Source organism: Anguilla rostrata, chromosome 6, assembly GCF_018555375.3.
Source record: "Anguilla rostrata isolate EN2019 chromosome 6, ASM1855537v3, whole genome shotgun sequence".
Taxonomy (NCBI): Eukaryota; Metazoa; Chordata; class Actinopteri; order Anguilliformes; family Anguillidae; genus Anguilla; species Anguilla rostrata.
Window position 1 is genome coordinate 35099683 of NC_057938.1, and position 15946 is coordinate 35115628.

Consider the following 15946-nt stretch of genomic DNA (forward strand, 5'->3'; position numbering starts at 1 on the left):
ACATTGTTTTTCTATTTTATGAAATATTTTTATTTTTATAAAATGCTTTATAAAATATATATTATTTAAATAAAATATTTCTCTGGTAATATGTCATGATCCATTATGTCAAACGAGGATATTGTAATCTATGGACTTTGTGTAGATTCTGTTTGACTGTATCCCTTCACTTCCTGGCCCAAAGATGCAATGTAGTGTTTTTTCCTGCAGACACACTTCATGCAATTCCCTCACTGAGAAAATCTCTGACCTTGAGGTCTCGCTGAATGAGTTTTCAAAACAAATTATGAACTGGTATTTATTATGGACTTTTTTAATCAGTGGAAATGGCAATCATTTACTGATTTTTTTATCAATGGCATGTCATTTACTATAGATTTCCCACCTCTGCTGTCCCCGTAGCTTTGCAGCGTCCGCTTTTGCGAGTGAGTAGTTCACAACATCAGAGGAGAGTTGGAAAGCCGATTTGTTAATGCGTATGTAAGAATTTATTTTTTTTCGCATAGAGACCCCACCTATTCCTCCAGGAAGAGAGAAATTGCATTTTATATTCCCCCATAATCTTGTGATAGTATTAAGATGGTTTGTGTGGTGATGCGTGATCTTATGATTGTACCTATCATTCCTCTAGATACTTTTCCATGGAGGACCAAGTGGTGGTCCCTTTATGATCCAAACACTCATATTATATTCCTTTTGATATAAAAAATGATGCATTTGTATCCTCTTGGCTTGATTACTGTAACATTTTGTTGTCAGGTCGTGGCAACTTGCCTTTGAAACATCTACAACCTGTATAGAATGCAGCTGCCTTATAATGAATGGGACCCTCTTACTAGGGAAACTGAGAAATGGGGAAAATCAGATCAAATTACATTTGAACTTATAATTGTAACAACATTCACATGGCTGCCGCTGTAAAAATCTAGAATTGACTTCAAGATCTTGCTGTTAACATATAAAACTTCAAACGGTTTAGCCCCTGACTATTCCTTATTCCTTACTCTCTTCCGAGATTACTTTGTTCACAAGATGCTGGTTATGTGAAAATTCCACGCATATGTAAAATTACAATGAACGGTAGAGTCCTTTCTCATAGAGCTCCTGTCTTATGGAACAATCTCCCTATGTATGTGTGGGCTTCAGATACACTCTCTGTCTTTAAGTGTAGGCTTAAAACTTACCTATTTAGTCAGTCCTATAGTTAGTCATTCCTATAGTCCTATAATCCTGTTAAATGGTCAAGAATAATCATGAGTTTATGAAATTGAACACGGATGTCTGGGCTGGGTAGGGAGCTTAGCATTAAGTGTCAAGCTTGCATCTATGGAGTTGACACTCTAGGTAGCTTAGCATCAAGTGTCAAGCTGGCCTTAACCTAATCTTCTTTGTTTCTCTTTCCATGGGGATCCTGCCCCTTGCCTCACCTTAAGTTAAAAGACTGCTCCAGCCTGTTTCTTCCACCTGAGTCCATGTGATCGCTCCAGCCCTGTCCTTCGCTCCATGGTCATGGACTGCTTCAGCCCTGTTCCTCCCCTGCCCATGCCTTGACGCAGCCTGAAGCTCCAGATCCACCATCCAGCTTCTCTTAACTGCATTATTCTGTACTATACCATTTCAGTGTTTATTATTCCTGTTAGCCTTCACCTCAGCCGTATACTGCTAAACCCATTTAATTTGCTGTGATAGATCCCTTGTAGAATTTTTGCTATATTCCATTCTACTGCTGCTTTACACCAGGGTGGCCAGTGGAGGATGGGCTCCCCCTCTTTAGCCAGGTTACTCTTGAGATTTCTTCCCATTGGGGAGTTTTTTCTCACCACCGGTTGAGAGTTTTCTCCCCACTGGGAGTTTTTACCTTATGTACCTGCTATTTGGAGGTTCAGGCCTGGTGTTTGCTTTGTTTGCTCTTTTTCTTGCCTTGCTACTCTGTAAAGCATCTTTGTGACAGCTTTCTGTAAAAAGCGCTATACAAATTAAATTGAATTTAATTTAGGCAAATGCATCTTCCACAGTTCTCCTTCTGACCTACATTTATTCATATCCATATGCATATACTCACCCCTCATTCACATTCAGCTTCACATTCATAGACATTTCTTCAACTCCTTCTCCTCTTTCACATTCAGTTCCACATTCATGCACATTTCTTCATTTATTTCCCCTTTCCACATTTGCTGTATTATCCATAGCGCATAATGCTCATAATCTACTTGTTACATTCCATGGCTAGGGTTCTTTTCCGAGATCCTGTGTTGAGGTGACTGACACAAGGATGCCATGTGATACCATGAGGTGATGTGATGTGTTGCAGAGCCATTTATTTCCGGCAGGGTCCAGCTTTCTCCTGTCCTTATGACCCCTGCTCCTGGTATTGTCATAGCCAGGTATTCCAGCTGCCATTTGCACTGCTTGTCATAACCTGAACCTACAATCTGTGGCTTCACCAAACTTCAGAAGTGTTATTTGGGTCCAAGTCCAAAAACACTCAAAATTGCACCTTAATGTGCCTTCATACCATAGTCTATGTATGAAACTTTATTTCATAAGCAGAGTATGAGTCAACTGATTCATTGATTGACCCCGATGAATTGAAAACCCAGAGGGCATAACAAGCTTGTAAACTGTAGCTGGGTAACAGAAAGTTAGCTCATATCTACCTTGTCTCTTGAGAATTGTGTATATGGCTATTAGCCTCAGTTGATAACCATGCTGTGATGCTATGCAAAATTAAGTTAATTAGTCAAAAAGCAGGTGAATTGTTTAGAACATAATCTTGTGGTTTTTCTTTAGTCACTATTTCCTTTGAGTCTTACTGGCTTTTAAACTGTTCAGAAACGTGTCCCCTGTTAACTTTATGCCAAATTTGCTCTCTTGTCCTGACCTCTCGATCCTGTACCCTCGTTAGCATTTCCCAGAGACGGGGGGTTACTGCGAAGTCCAGAAAAAGCAGCACACCATGGCTTGGAGCTAGGAAGTCAGTGAGGTATGTTTGAGAAACGGCTGGTTCTCCCTGCAGGAGGATAAAAGGGAGGGTTAGTGTAAGCTAGCAACTCTGACATGACAGAGAGTACAGAGGATTATATCTGATTTACCTGAATAATTCCTAGCCCAGCCCTGCAGAAGGTAGCATGCTATTGAACGCACTTAAACATTCTGGCTAAGTACCTAGCTTCTTGTGTAAAGTTAATAGTTATAAATTACTTCCTGATTTCAAGATAGTTAGTCAGAATTGGACAGGGAAATAGTCAGTTAGATTATGTGGGCGTTTGGTTTGTTAGATTTGTGTTAGGGGCTGCTAGTAGGGCATTTGTTGAGCATGCAGTTAGTAAGTGGCCATTTTTGTTTTTCCTGTGCTTGAATCTATGTTACTTCCTTTTTGGGTTAATAAATGAATGCAATTGCTTAAAGGTGTGATCTGGTTTGTCTCTTGCTGAAATAATTATAATACCTTTGCAAAGACATATAGATCTCCTGCATTTCAATGATAAATTAATGAAAAGTGCTCACTAAATAAATGCAATCCTTTACTCTTCATATGCTTGGAAAATAAGCTTATACTTAGACAGTCATTTGCACTACCAGATATTTACTTAAGCAATGCAGTTCAAATACTTTACGCAAGAGCACTCCTTCCAGCCAAATGATCTACAAAGGAACAGGACCTGGTAACCCTCTACAGACAACCCTGTTTGCAAACCTGTCAGGGCACCTCTGAGCCTCATTTCCATCCAGGTCAAAATCCTCACTGCACAGCCAACCAATCAAGTTGAGGTATAGTGCTGTGAAAAAATATTTTCCCCCTTCCTGATTAATCTTATTATTGCATAAGTTTCGCACAAAATGGTTTCAGATCTTTAGACAAAATGTAATATTAAGCAAAAGGAAACAGAAGGAAACACAAAATTAATTATAAAAAGAAACATCAATGCTCGTCTCACATTGCAGAAAAAGCAACTGGATGATCCCAAAGCTTTTTATCATGGACAGATGAGTCAAAAGTGGACGTTTTTGGACAACATGGGTCCAATTATGTCTAAAGCAAATACAGCATTTCACAGTAAGAGCATCATACCAACAAACATGGTAGTGGGATAGTGTAGGGATGCTTTGCTTGGGACCAGCATGACCTGCCATTATTGAAAGAACAATGAATTCTGCTCTGTACCAAAAAATAATGCCTGTCTTAAGAATGCCAGGTCATCTGCCAATGAGCTGAAGCTGAAGGGTATTTGGGTTATGCAGTAATGAACCAAAACACAAAAACAAGTCCAAATCTGAATGGCTGAAAAAAATAAATAAATAAAGTTTTTGAGTGGCCTATCCAGTTCAAGACCTGACTTGAACTGGATAGAGACACTGTGGCAGGACCTAAAGCAGTTCATACCCGAAAACGTATCTAACTGAATTAAAGCAGTTCTGCAAAGAAGAGTAGGATAAAATTCATCCAGTGATGTGAAAGGCTGATAGCAAATTATAGGAAGCTTTTGGTTGCAGTTACTGCTACTAAAAATTATGGAACAAGTTATTAAGTTTAAGGTGGCAATTATTTTTTCTCCTGTGATATGGCTGTTTCATAAATCTGTACATTGAATAAATTAAATGAAAGAATGTGTTTTGTGTTCACTCAGGTTCCCTTTTTTAAAAATTATTGTCAGATATGTTTTTTTCAGATTATCTTTGAGAAACAGAAAATATAATTTGTGTGACCATTGGAATGTATCTGTGAATTTTTTATTCCCTCCTCGTTCCCAAAAACATCAAGGCAAGTAGGATCACCCCAGAAGTCTTCTACCAGGGATGTCCTGGAAACGTTTCTCTTCTTTGAACGTTTTATGGCTTTATTGCCCTCTGGAGGAAACAGTCATAGAACCTGCATGGCTATAGGCCATACAAGGAATGTTCCTAGTGATTAGAAATTTGAATGCAATCTGTGATATTTAGTTGCAATCACTGAGAGAAAATCAGTGTTTTTCTGAATAGATAAGGATTGTAAAAGTCTGATCATTGAAATCTACATATTCAGGAGTGTCTTTGGCAATTCTTCAGATTTCACATCTTTGTCATAAATAGTAATTCCATTCCATTTAAATTTTATCTTAACTTTGACTAATAATAAAAACAACACTTCAAAATGTTTTGATGTAGACACAAACTAATGTTGCCATTTTGATGATGAGTCAAACTATGGAAAGATGCTTATTGAATCCAGGCCTGAAACAAGCAGTACTTGTATTTCTTCCATGTTGTGCCAGTAGTCTTCCAGCTGCCAGAACTAATGTGACAGTAATAGTATGGCCTTTTACAGGGCAGCAACTTGGTTAGTCAATCAAATTTAACTTTGATAAAATGCTTGTAACAAAGACTGTCGCAGAGTGCTCCAGAGAGCATGTATCATCTAAACAGCTCTAGTGCTCTAGCTTGTAGGAATGTCAGTGCTGCTTTGGTAACAGAAAACAGAAAATAAGCCACCTTAGAGCAACATTTGTAGAATCAGCAAGATCTACTCAAACTGCTTGACCTTGGAGAGAGCTCCTATAGTGTCCTGTGGAAATCCTGACATTTAGACATCGGTTGTTTGCTCTTGAGAGGGTGAGAGGGTAAGGAAGTGGCACATACACAAACAAACCCAACATAAACGGTTTGAAGTGATGAGTATCGGACGTCCGTGCTTTCTCTCTCTTCCGATAGAGCCGTCGGAAGAGTGTCCGGAGAAACCCCGGAGGACTGCAATATCTCCACTTTGCCTGACAGAAGTTTCCGGTAATTAGGGAAGATGAGGACTCTGCTTTCAGTGAAACCAATGATCACCAGCTCTCTTCGAGGCCTGTAATACGTGGATGGATGAACCTGTGCTTCAAACAATCTGTATCAGAGAGTGACTGCTAGCCATGCCTTTCCATTTGGATCAGAGAACTCAAGCTCCTTACCAAGCTCATAATGGTACTCAAGAAGCACTGACACCAGAAAGCAATTCTACATATCAGTGAATGACATTAGGCAGTGAATAACTACAGATTATAAACACGAGAAGCCTCCAGTTCTCAATTTCCGTGTTTCAATCAGTGTTTCCATTAACTGCGTTCTGATTGTTGTCATAGAATTGGTTTCAAATGGTAACACATCATATTATAACCATTTAGAATCATGCCAGAAATACAGTTCTACTCTTAGTCAGGGCAGCGTCTGCTGAATGGATTCAGTGCTGAATGCTTGATTACATTGTATAATAAGAACTGAATCTCAGGGAACTGGATAGAGACCAGCTGGTGCTGCGAACAGCAGAGATGAATCAACAAAACAAGCCAGTGCGCAGATGCACGGGCAGCGCGGGGCGTAGCAGCCATGTATTGTCGCACCACGGAGCGCGACATATGGCTCACGCTGCCGCCATTCCAGTCTGTTGTTCTGCCGTAAGGGTCGGGTATCAGGACAGCACGAGGCCCAGCAGCTGCGGTGCCTTCCAGTACACTATGCCACGGAAACGAGACCTATAGCAAGACCACTGCCAAGTGGCCCTCTGTTAAATAAAGAGAGGTGGGTATGACATGACAGCATGTGAACATAGAGTGTGACAATGACAGCCACATCTACTCACTTCTCACTATGCCGTGGTTTGTATGCAGTACATTCATGTGTTTCATCGTTGTAGAGGTAGGAGGTGTCTGCAGTACAGTAACAGCAAAGATAATACTAACAATACACTTTTTAAAGTGCTTTTCATCTTCAAAGTTCAACGCAATGCATAAAAGGCAAAGCACATTGAATAGGCAAGACCTGGCGTAAGTATTGAGCTATAATACCTGAGTTTATTTCCTAGGCGGTCAGCACCGCCAATCTGACACCGATGTGAAAAATACATTGAAAGGTCTGCACAATGATGTTCGGCGGAACTTCACTGCACGACTTTGATGCTCTCTGTTCATGTACGCCCTTCAAAAGTGAAAACACTCATGTCTTGGTTATGAGATAATAAAGCGCATCTCTGTCACTACAAGTCTCACTTATGTCCTTTCCTTTCAAAGCAGTGTGAATGTGGCAGTATTATACAGAAGTAGACATAGTCTAAATATTTCTGGAGGGGGATTTAAGGTAGGTTTTTTTTATCTCAGCTACTCTTGGGAGTGTGAAAGGATGTGAGTGAACTGACTGACTGATGAAGACAGAATCTTTGTGCCTGTGTGTGTGCTTGCTAGCATGTGTGCATATATGTGTATGTGCGTGTGTGTGCGCATGCATATATTGTATGTGTGTGTGTGTGTGTGAGAGGGGGTCTATACTGTATTTCTGTGCAATTCAGTCTGTGTGAAATGCAAAGGTGTGCAGACAGCATTTCATGAGGCCAGTGGCACAGGTTTACTCTTAGGTTTACCCGGTAAGGGCATCCTTGTTCGACTGAAGTGGAAAGGGCTAGATTAGATTAAGGACTGAGTAAGTATGTTTAAATCACACTTTCAAGGCCAGCTGCTGGGTAAACCCAGCCTTTTCTTTCTCCCACACTTCCCAGCCTTCTGGGGGTGGGGTGGGGCAGGGGGGAAGGGTGGGGGGGTGGGTATTACTAGTCTACTTGTTTCTTCTTCCTGTACATTTTCTCTTTTCTCATTCACCTCTCCATTTCTTCATTTGTATTCGATACTGTGACTGTTTCCAACCCCATCAAATTGTTTCTTGTTGTCTTTTACCATCCACAAGGCCCTCCGGCTAACTTTCTTGATGAGCTGGACATCCTGCTCAGCTTACTTCAAGAGGATGGTACCACCGTTGATTCTGCTGGGAGACTTCAACATCCATCTGGAGAGCTCCTGATCAGCTGGCTTCCTTCCTCTGCTACACTCCTTTGGTCTCACTTTGCTGTATTCACCCTCTACCCACAGAGAAAAAACCAGCGGGGTCTCGTCACACTGAGAAACTGCTCTGCACCCTACCTGATGGTCACCCCCCTGCAGCACACTGATCGCCACTTCCTCTCCCTTTCCCTGTCACTTTTCTCTGAACTCCTCTTTTGTCTACCCATTCCTGTCACTGTGCATTGCAACCTCTGAGACCTCTCTCCCTCCACCCTCAATGCTGCTTTCACTGCCTCCCTTCTATCTCTGGAATATTTCTTTTAACTGTCGACTGGCACTGCTGCAGCCACACTTGTCTCCTCTGTCTTCATCACTCGATTCACTCTATCCCCTCTATCATCTTCTAGCTACTGCTGACTGATATGCTAATAGGAGAACCTCACATATATCGGAGAGAAGGTGGTATACAACCACCGATGCTGCTGTCCTGTCCAATTACTATCCAGTCCTCTCTGCATTTTCATCATTTGTTACAGCTGCTAAAACTAACTTTTATCTGACTAAAATTGAAAACTTATCCCATATACCACACAAACTGCTCTCTATATTCTCTTTACTCCTCATTCCTCCCCCTTCCCCACCCACTTTAACCTTCACTGCAGAAGTCTTTGGCACTTTGTTTGGAGGGAAGGTTGCTAACATGCGATTCTTTCAAGATAGAGTCCTCCAACACAATAGTCAACCCTTTCTCTATTCAATCCTCATTCTCTCCCTACTCAATACTCCCACCATTTCTCTTTGCCCTCTCCTCTTACAGATGAAGACCTCACTCAAATCCTACCCCATAATCTATCCCATCAACTATCCCCCCTTCCTACTTCCTGCTCCCTGGATCTCATCCCTACACGCCACCTCCAGTCAATCTTTCTCTGTCTTCAAACAAGTTTGTATTATCCTCCTGCTCAAGAAACCCACCCTAAAGTCTATCCCCTTTTCTCTCCAAATTCTTAAATGTGCTGTTTTCAACCACCTCTTTCCTGTTCTATCACAGAACAACCTTTCAACCAAACCCCTTGCAGTAAGTGAGGAGCTCAGCTTGCTCCACTTCTGTTCTTATCCTCATCGACCTCTGTGCAGCATTTTACACTGATGACCAGCAACTCCTGCTGTCTTCTCTGACTACCTTGGGGATTTGTGGCACTGCTCTCAACAGCTTTGCGTCATACCTCAATAGTCACTCTTTCCAGGTCAATTGTTTGAAGTGCGGGGGGAGGGGGGGGGGACAGTTTTGAGACCACAGGAACTCTTATCAAGTGTCCCTCAGGGTTCATTCATTGGATCTCTCCTCTTTTCTCTCTAAATCAAGTTTTTGCTCTGGCATCTCCTCCCATGACTGGTTGTGTCATTCCTATGCTGAGGACACACAATTCTTTCTCTCCTTCTCCTCCTCAGATACATTAGTATCAATATGCATCACAGCTTGCTTAAAAGGCATCTCAAGTTGGATGAAAAATGACTGACTTTAGTTTAACTTAGCAAAAGCTCAGGTACTTTACTTCCTAGTTAAGTCCTCTGCCCTGCTATACCCGTCCTTCTCCCTCAGTGGCACTGCATTGTCACCCTCTTCATCTTCCAGGAATCTCAGAGTGCTACTTGATGACAAACTCCCACTCTGAGAACATCATGGTTTTCAGTTTATAGGGTTTGCAGATTCTTTCTGTGCAAAATATGGAGAATCTTCCTCAACACCTACTCAACCCAGCTCGGTCAGATGATCTCCCACATGGACTATTGCAACTCCTTTCTTGCAGGCCTCTCTGCCCCAACTATCAGACCTCTGCAACACATCCAGAATGCTGCTGTGCATCTGACCTCAAACCTCACCAGGCTCAGCCATGCCACTACCCTCTTCATCTCCCTCCACTGGCTACCTGTATCGGCTTGCATCAAATTTAAAACGTTAATGCTAATGTTATTGGGCAACTAAAGGGGCTGCTCCATTATTAAAGATCCTACACCTCACTCACCATCAGACCAGACACTACACCTACGGGACTCTTATTTTCTGTTACCTCTGGGCATCTCGCACCTCTTCCCTACATAACTGTGCTTCCACATGTCCCCAATCTGTTCTAAGCATCTGTGGTCGAATGAGCATCCCACTGCAGTCAGAACAGCAGAAACCCTACCCATCTTCTGACTCAGACTGGGGACTCACTTCTTCAGAGTACACCATGGCTCCCCTGACACCCTTTAGGTAACCTTTCTTTTTCTCTTTCTTTCGTTGAACTTCCTTTTTGAATACTTTTTAGGTATAGCTGTGTAAGGATATTTTGTCTGTCTAGTGTTTTTTTTTTTTTCTATAGTTAAAATACAAATTGTGGTTTGTTAGTTTAACATTACACTTATTGATTATTAATGTACCTCTGTGCCTTCCTGGTGATACAACATTTTGTATTCCTGAAAGTTACAATGATGTTCTACACTTCTGTTGCTCTGGATATGAGCGTCTGCTAAGTGATAGTAAATGTTTGTTAATGTAAATATAATGAGTTTTTTATGGGTCAAAATTCCATACAAAATATTGTATGCAAAGGGGTACAGATTATGCAGTTATCTTTATGGGAACATGTTTGTGTTTCTTTTTACTTTGGGGGTTCACGATAAATCTCAACTGAGACTATATCCCCAGTTTTCTATACAAAAGCCTGAACATGGCTGGGGGTGGTGGTCTAATTCAAGTTAATTAATTCAAGTCAATTAATTTAATTAAGTTTTAATTACATTTTAGTGTGCCAGAAGGAAAAACAGATAGAATATGTTCTTCAATGCTTTTAATGGTTTTAAAGTACATATACATTGTGATATAATTAACATGCATTTGCAGGATATGAACCAACACTGACTACACCCGGGATTAATTTTTCTGAAGAAATGTTTTTTAATTTTTAGACAGCCATGTGGTGCAGACAGATCATAGAAACAACCTAGAACATTGGATGACTACACAAATTGGGTATAGACCTTTTATGTCCTGATATGACCAACATATCAAAAACATGCAAAAAACCTTGGAGTGGTGATGGACAACAGACTGTCCCTCTCCCAGAACATCACGGCGGTGAGTCGAACGTGCAGGTTCTTCCTGTACAACATCCGGAGAATCCGCCCCTTCCTCACCACCTACGCAACCCAGCTCCTGGTTCAAGCGATGGTCCTGTCCCGCTTGGACTACTGCAACTCGCTACTGGCTGGTCTGCCAGCATCCGCCATCAGACCCCTGCAGCTCATCCAGAATGCTGCAGCGCGTCTGGTCTACAACCTCCCCAGACATTCCCATGTCACCCCCCTGCTCACTGACCTCCACTGGCTGCCTGTTATGGCTCGCATCAAATTTAAGACCTTGGTGCTTGCATACCAGGCAGCTAAGGGTCAGCACCAGGGTACATTCAGAGGATCATCAGACCCTACACACCAGCCAGACCTCTCCGTTCTGCCACCTCTGGACGCTTGGCACCTCCCCTCTTCGCGTCTGCACTTCCCGCTCCCGTCTGCTGTCTGTCCTGGCCCTCGCTGGTGGAATGACCTCCCCGTGATGGTCAGAACAGCAGAGAATCTCACCACTTTCAAACGCAGACTGAAGACTCATCTCTTCAGGCTGCACCTCTCCCCACCCCTCCCTAGCCTATAGTTCAGCTCATTGTACCTAGCTAGGATAATTTGATTATGTTAGTGTATCTGGCAGGATTGTTTTTGTATGATTAGGTGTGATTCCAGTGCTAGTTTGTACTTGGTAGGATTCTTGCTTGCTGAACAAGCTTACTCTACAGGGTTGGAGTCCTGATCGATGTGGTCACTTCTGGCACTACGATCCTTACTTCACTCTAGTGTTTCTTTTGCGCCTCTACATCATGAAACCTATGCACTTGTTGTACGTCGCTCTGGATAAGAGCGTCTGCTAAATGCCTATAATGTAATGTAAATGTAAACATGAAATCTCATAGTTTATAGCACTTTTTAGTTTAGGTTTTTGTTGTTTTTTTTGTAGTTCATTTCTTGCTACAGGCCTCAAAATGAACCTGAAGGAAAAGCTGTTCATATGCAGGTGTGTCATTCCACAAGACATGAGCTCGTAAAAATCATAAACATATGCTATAAATGCTTACCATTTATACTTCCCTTTCTTAATTTTATTACATCATTATAATTGAAAATGATTTCTCCATAGCCCAGCACACACTAAATATAGCTAATCATTTTAATTCTATCACTCAGGGTGATTTGTTCCCTGTTATCATTGTATAATTTCTTGGCCGTATCCACCCTATTCACAGTGCACTTTATATGTCATAACTTGCCTCTTTTCAGTAAAGACACTCGGTAAAACAATCCTTTAAAAGTGGCATATTAATTAAAATGTGATTGATTTTGCTCTTCAGCATACAGGAAACACAAAGCACCTCTGCCTGTGTATGTGTACAAGCTGTCACCGACCCCGTCTCTCAGGGAAATATCTTACATGTCTGAGCCAAACCACTGTCTACCAGCAGCTCTCACAAACAGATGAATTGTGCAGGAAACAAGTGATGTCACAAAACTTTTGACCTTTGACATTTCACAGAGCAGTCATTGGTCACGTGTTAGCAAATTCATACCATTCAGTTATGGAAAACAGCTTTACTGGCTGGAGACTCTGTAAGTGCAATTTGAGAGTGATGAGGCCCCAAACAAACAGTCTTGATTTAATTCACCTTTTCCCTTGTTAATTCCAAGATTTATGTTAGGAGAAAATAGATTTTGTAAATGGATTTATCCATGTCCTTTTGCACAGATATTTTGGAATACACTATATTGAATATTGAATTCACTATATTGAATACACTATACTGCCTTTCACCCATTTTGGCAATTTTACAATGTTGATTTTGTATGCAGTATTGCTCACTCTGGTGAGCTATTACTTATTCAATTTAACATTACATTTTAATTATACATTTAGCATGGAATGACTGAAACATCAAGGTGTTAACTTATAATATTAATAAAACGTTTCTTTCATTAAAAAAAGAGATTTTATCTAATTTTCAAAGTGTGTCATCCCCTCACTGAAATTCACATGTACACATGTCTCACATCATAACGTAATCATTATTACATTGTAATGAATTATTGATTGTGTGATGCATAAATGGCATGAAGCACAGAGATCTCACAACATCCCATAAGCGTATGGTACAGGTATGGTACAGTGTTTCAGTGCACCAGTAGATGTTCTGCACATATTTTGAGTTTGTATTGAAGAACTATGAAAAGGTAACCGTGCATGATCATACCACAGTTCTAGTGAGGGTCATGGTTACCTGTTTAATATTTTGCAAAGTACCCTTATCCACAGTTATATTCATGTCTGTGATGGTAGGATACACACATCACATGCCAAAAAAACAGTAAGACGTAGAAACAAAATCTGTGTGTGTGTGTGTTTGTGCGTGTGCGTGTGTGTGTACTTAAAACGACCAACAACCATTTCAATCAGAACAGGTACTAAAAAACTACTTTCCAGATACTTGTATGTCAAGGATATGTCATACATAGATAGCCTGGAAATAATCTAGATCCAAATACTGGATTTTAGTATTGATTCATTATTTTTTAATAGGAGTACTGCATTTTTTTTGGACTGCAAAGCGCTTTACAATTGATGCCTCTCATTCGCCAGAGCAGTTAGGGTTAGGTGTCTTGCTCAAGGACACTTAGACACGCCCAGGGCGGGGTTTGAACCGGCAACCCTCCGACTGCCAGCCAACCGGTCTTACCTCCTGAGCTATGTCGCCCCACAGTAATAGAATATATTTAAGTGGATAATGAACAATGACTTAAATTGGGCAGGCTAGGGGTTAAAGGTCAAATTAGTTTCAAAAGGGTAGATTTGAAGATGCATTCGATCACAGCGGTAGTTGGTTTCTGCGCTGGTGACCAGCATGCAGGGCTTCTCACTCTGGTGCTCTTCTCAAAGGCCTGCCCCAGCCCACAGTGTTCTCAGGCGACACGGGCAGAGGCGGCACATTGCAGACTGAGCACAGTGGCTTTGGCAGGTGCTCATTCTAACAGCAGAGGTGACTAAACAGCATCGTACACATCAAAGCAGGGGGATGTTTTCACCATCTGATATGCCCCCCCTCCTCAGCAGTCTTATTATCACAGCCCTGCCTGGAGGGGGGGGGGGGGGGGGACAATCCACACACTCATTAGTGCAGCCACTGATATTTTCATTAGTTTCCCAGTGTAATTAGTCAGTTAACCTTCCTTGCATGCCATCTCCCAGTCAACTTTGATCTTCCATATAACCAGTGGGATTGGAATAAGTTCATGCCAGGGGTTTGAAAGACCTTTTGGTGCTTTTTTTTTTATTTTCGTTCTTTTTATCTCTCTCAGTGCATTTTTCCAAAGTGTGTGACGCCAATTCCATTTGCTCTCTGAAGCTGTGTTTCAGTTGGCCGGGAGGATTTTACAGAGATTTAAAACAAAACAAAAAAAAAAAAAAAACATCTTTGCCAGTGTGCCCTTGAGTTTGGGACTTTGAAACTCCAAAACAACCAAACATGTAGGGCTCTTTTTTCTGGAATCGGTGTTGCAGGGCGCATGGACGCAGTCAATGGTGTGACATATGGGCGCATTGTAACCAGAGGCGAGGAGCACACAGCTCAAAGCATGCGGCACAGGTCACAAAAAGGCCTGTATTATGATGGATATTTTATCAGTGGGTGTGATGAAGCCGAATTTACTCATAGCCAATAAAATGGCCTCTTCATGTCCTTTAAGAGCACAAGTTCCCTGGCATACTGCTAATATCCACGGTCTGTGGTCTACTGCTGCCATCCGCAAATGAACTTTGTATTGCTATCGCTAAACAATGTATACTGTCACTAGCAATGCATTTGAAATGTTTAAACTATTTTCAAACTAATCTTGTACCAAATGCTTAATCATTTCACATTGCTATGCCTAATAATAGCCACTGTCCATCATTTTCCAAATGATTAATGTTTTGTTTTGAGGGTGTGGTTGGATATTATATATACTGGAATAACCAATACAGAAAATTGTTTATTTGTATATTTAAATGACGAAATAGACAACCGCTAACACATGGTTTCACCTAGTGACAATATGCATTGATATAAACATTTTGACTAATCAAGCGTTCAATCATTCATTTGAACATTCATTTGTATGTGTGAATAAACAAATATGAGTTAATCACAAATATGAGTTAGTCCATTCAGTGAAGTTGTCTTTATTCATAAACACCAGAATATTGATAATGATAATGAGAACTGTGCAAAGCCCAGACTAGCCAACCATTTAGTTTGGTAGCCTACAGTTTGTAGTCTAAATCTTTTCATGTGATGAAATGAGTTTCACTTTCTGTTCATAAGTTACTTCAAACTATTCCTGTTTTTAACATTTTTTGCAGATAGCTTTGGGAGTAAATATTTTGAAATGCACCTCTGATAAGCCTATAATTAGAGGGATTAGAGTTTAGTAACCTATTTTACTCCCAAAATAGTGATACCAAAATGGTGCACAGGAACCTATTTCGTTGCTCTCGATGTCAGCTGCAACTATCTCACAGACCTGGGGTAGATGCAACTTTATTCAGCAGTTCTCTTTAAAATCTGGGTTTTATTTCTTCTGCACCTGCAGCGAGCAATTATGTACTCCATTATGCCCACAAATTGAAATAAAGGATAGTTATACAAAGACAAATATGACCAAAGAAATCACAGGAATACAACAGAGCTTTTTCTCTCCAACGAAACAGGCTAATCCTTCTCCCAAGCAATTTGTCAAATCTTCCTTAAATCGTCTTTGCAAATAGCCTCCTTAATTTGCAGGAGCATCATGCACAAATCACTTAATCATAGCCGCTTTTATATTTGGCCTGATACTGATGCATATGTAGGTTTAACCAGCCTAATTAGTCAATTGTTAAGTCTTTTATGAAGATCATTTTTGGGAAATATTTATGTGAATGTTATTCTTCGTGCATCGTGGCACACACATTCATTTTAACTACAGGCACATAATTAAATAATAATTAAGATCTGCCCAATGCTAGGCTGTAACTTGCATCATAGGCCTGGTCTGTGCATTGT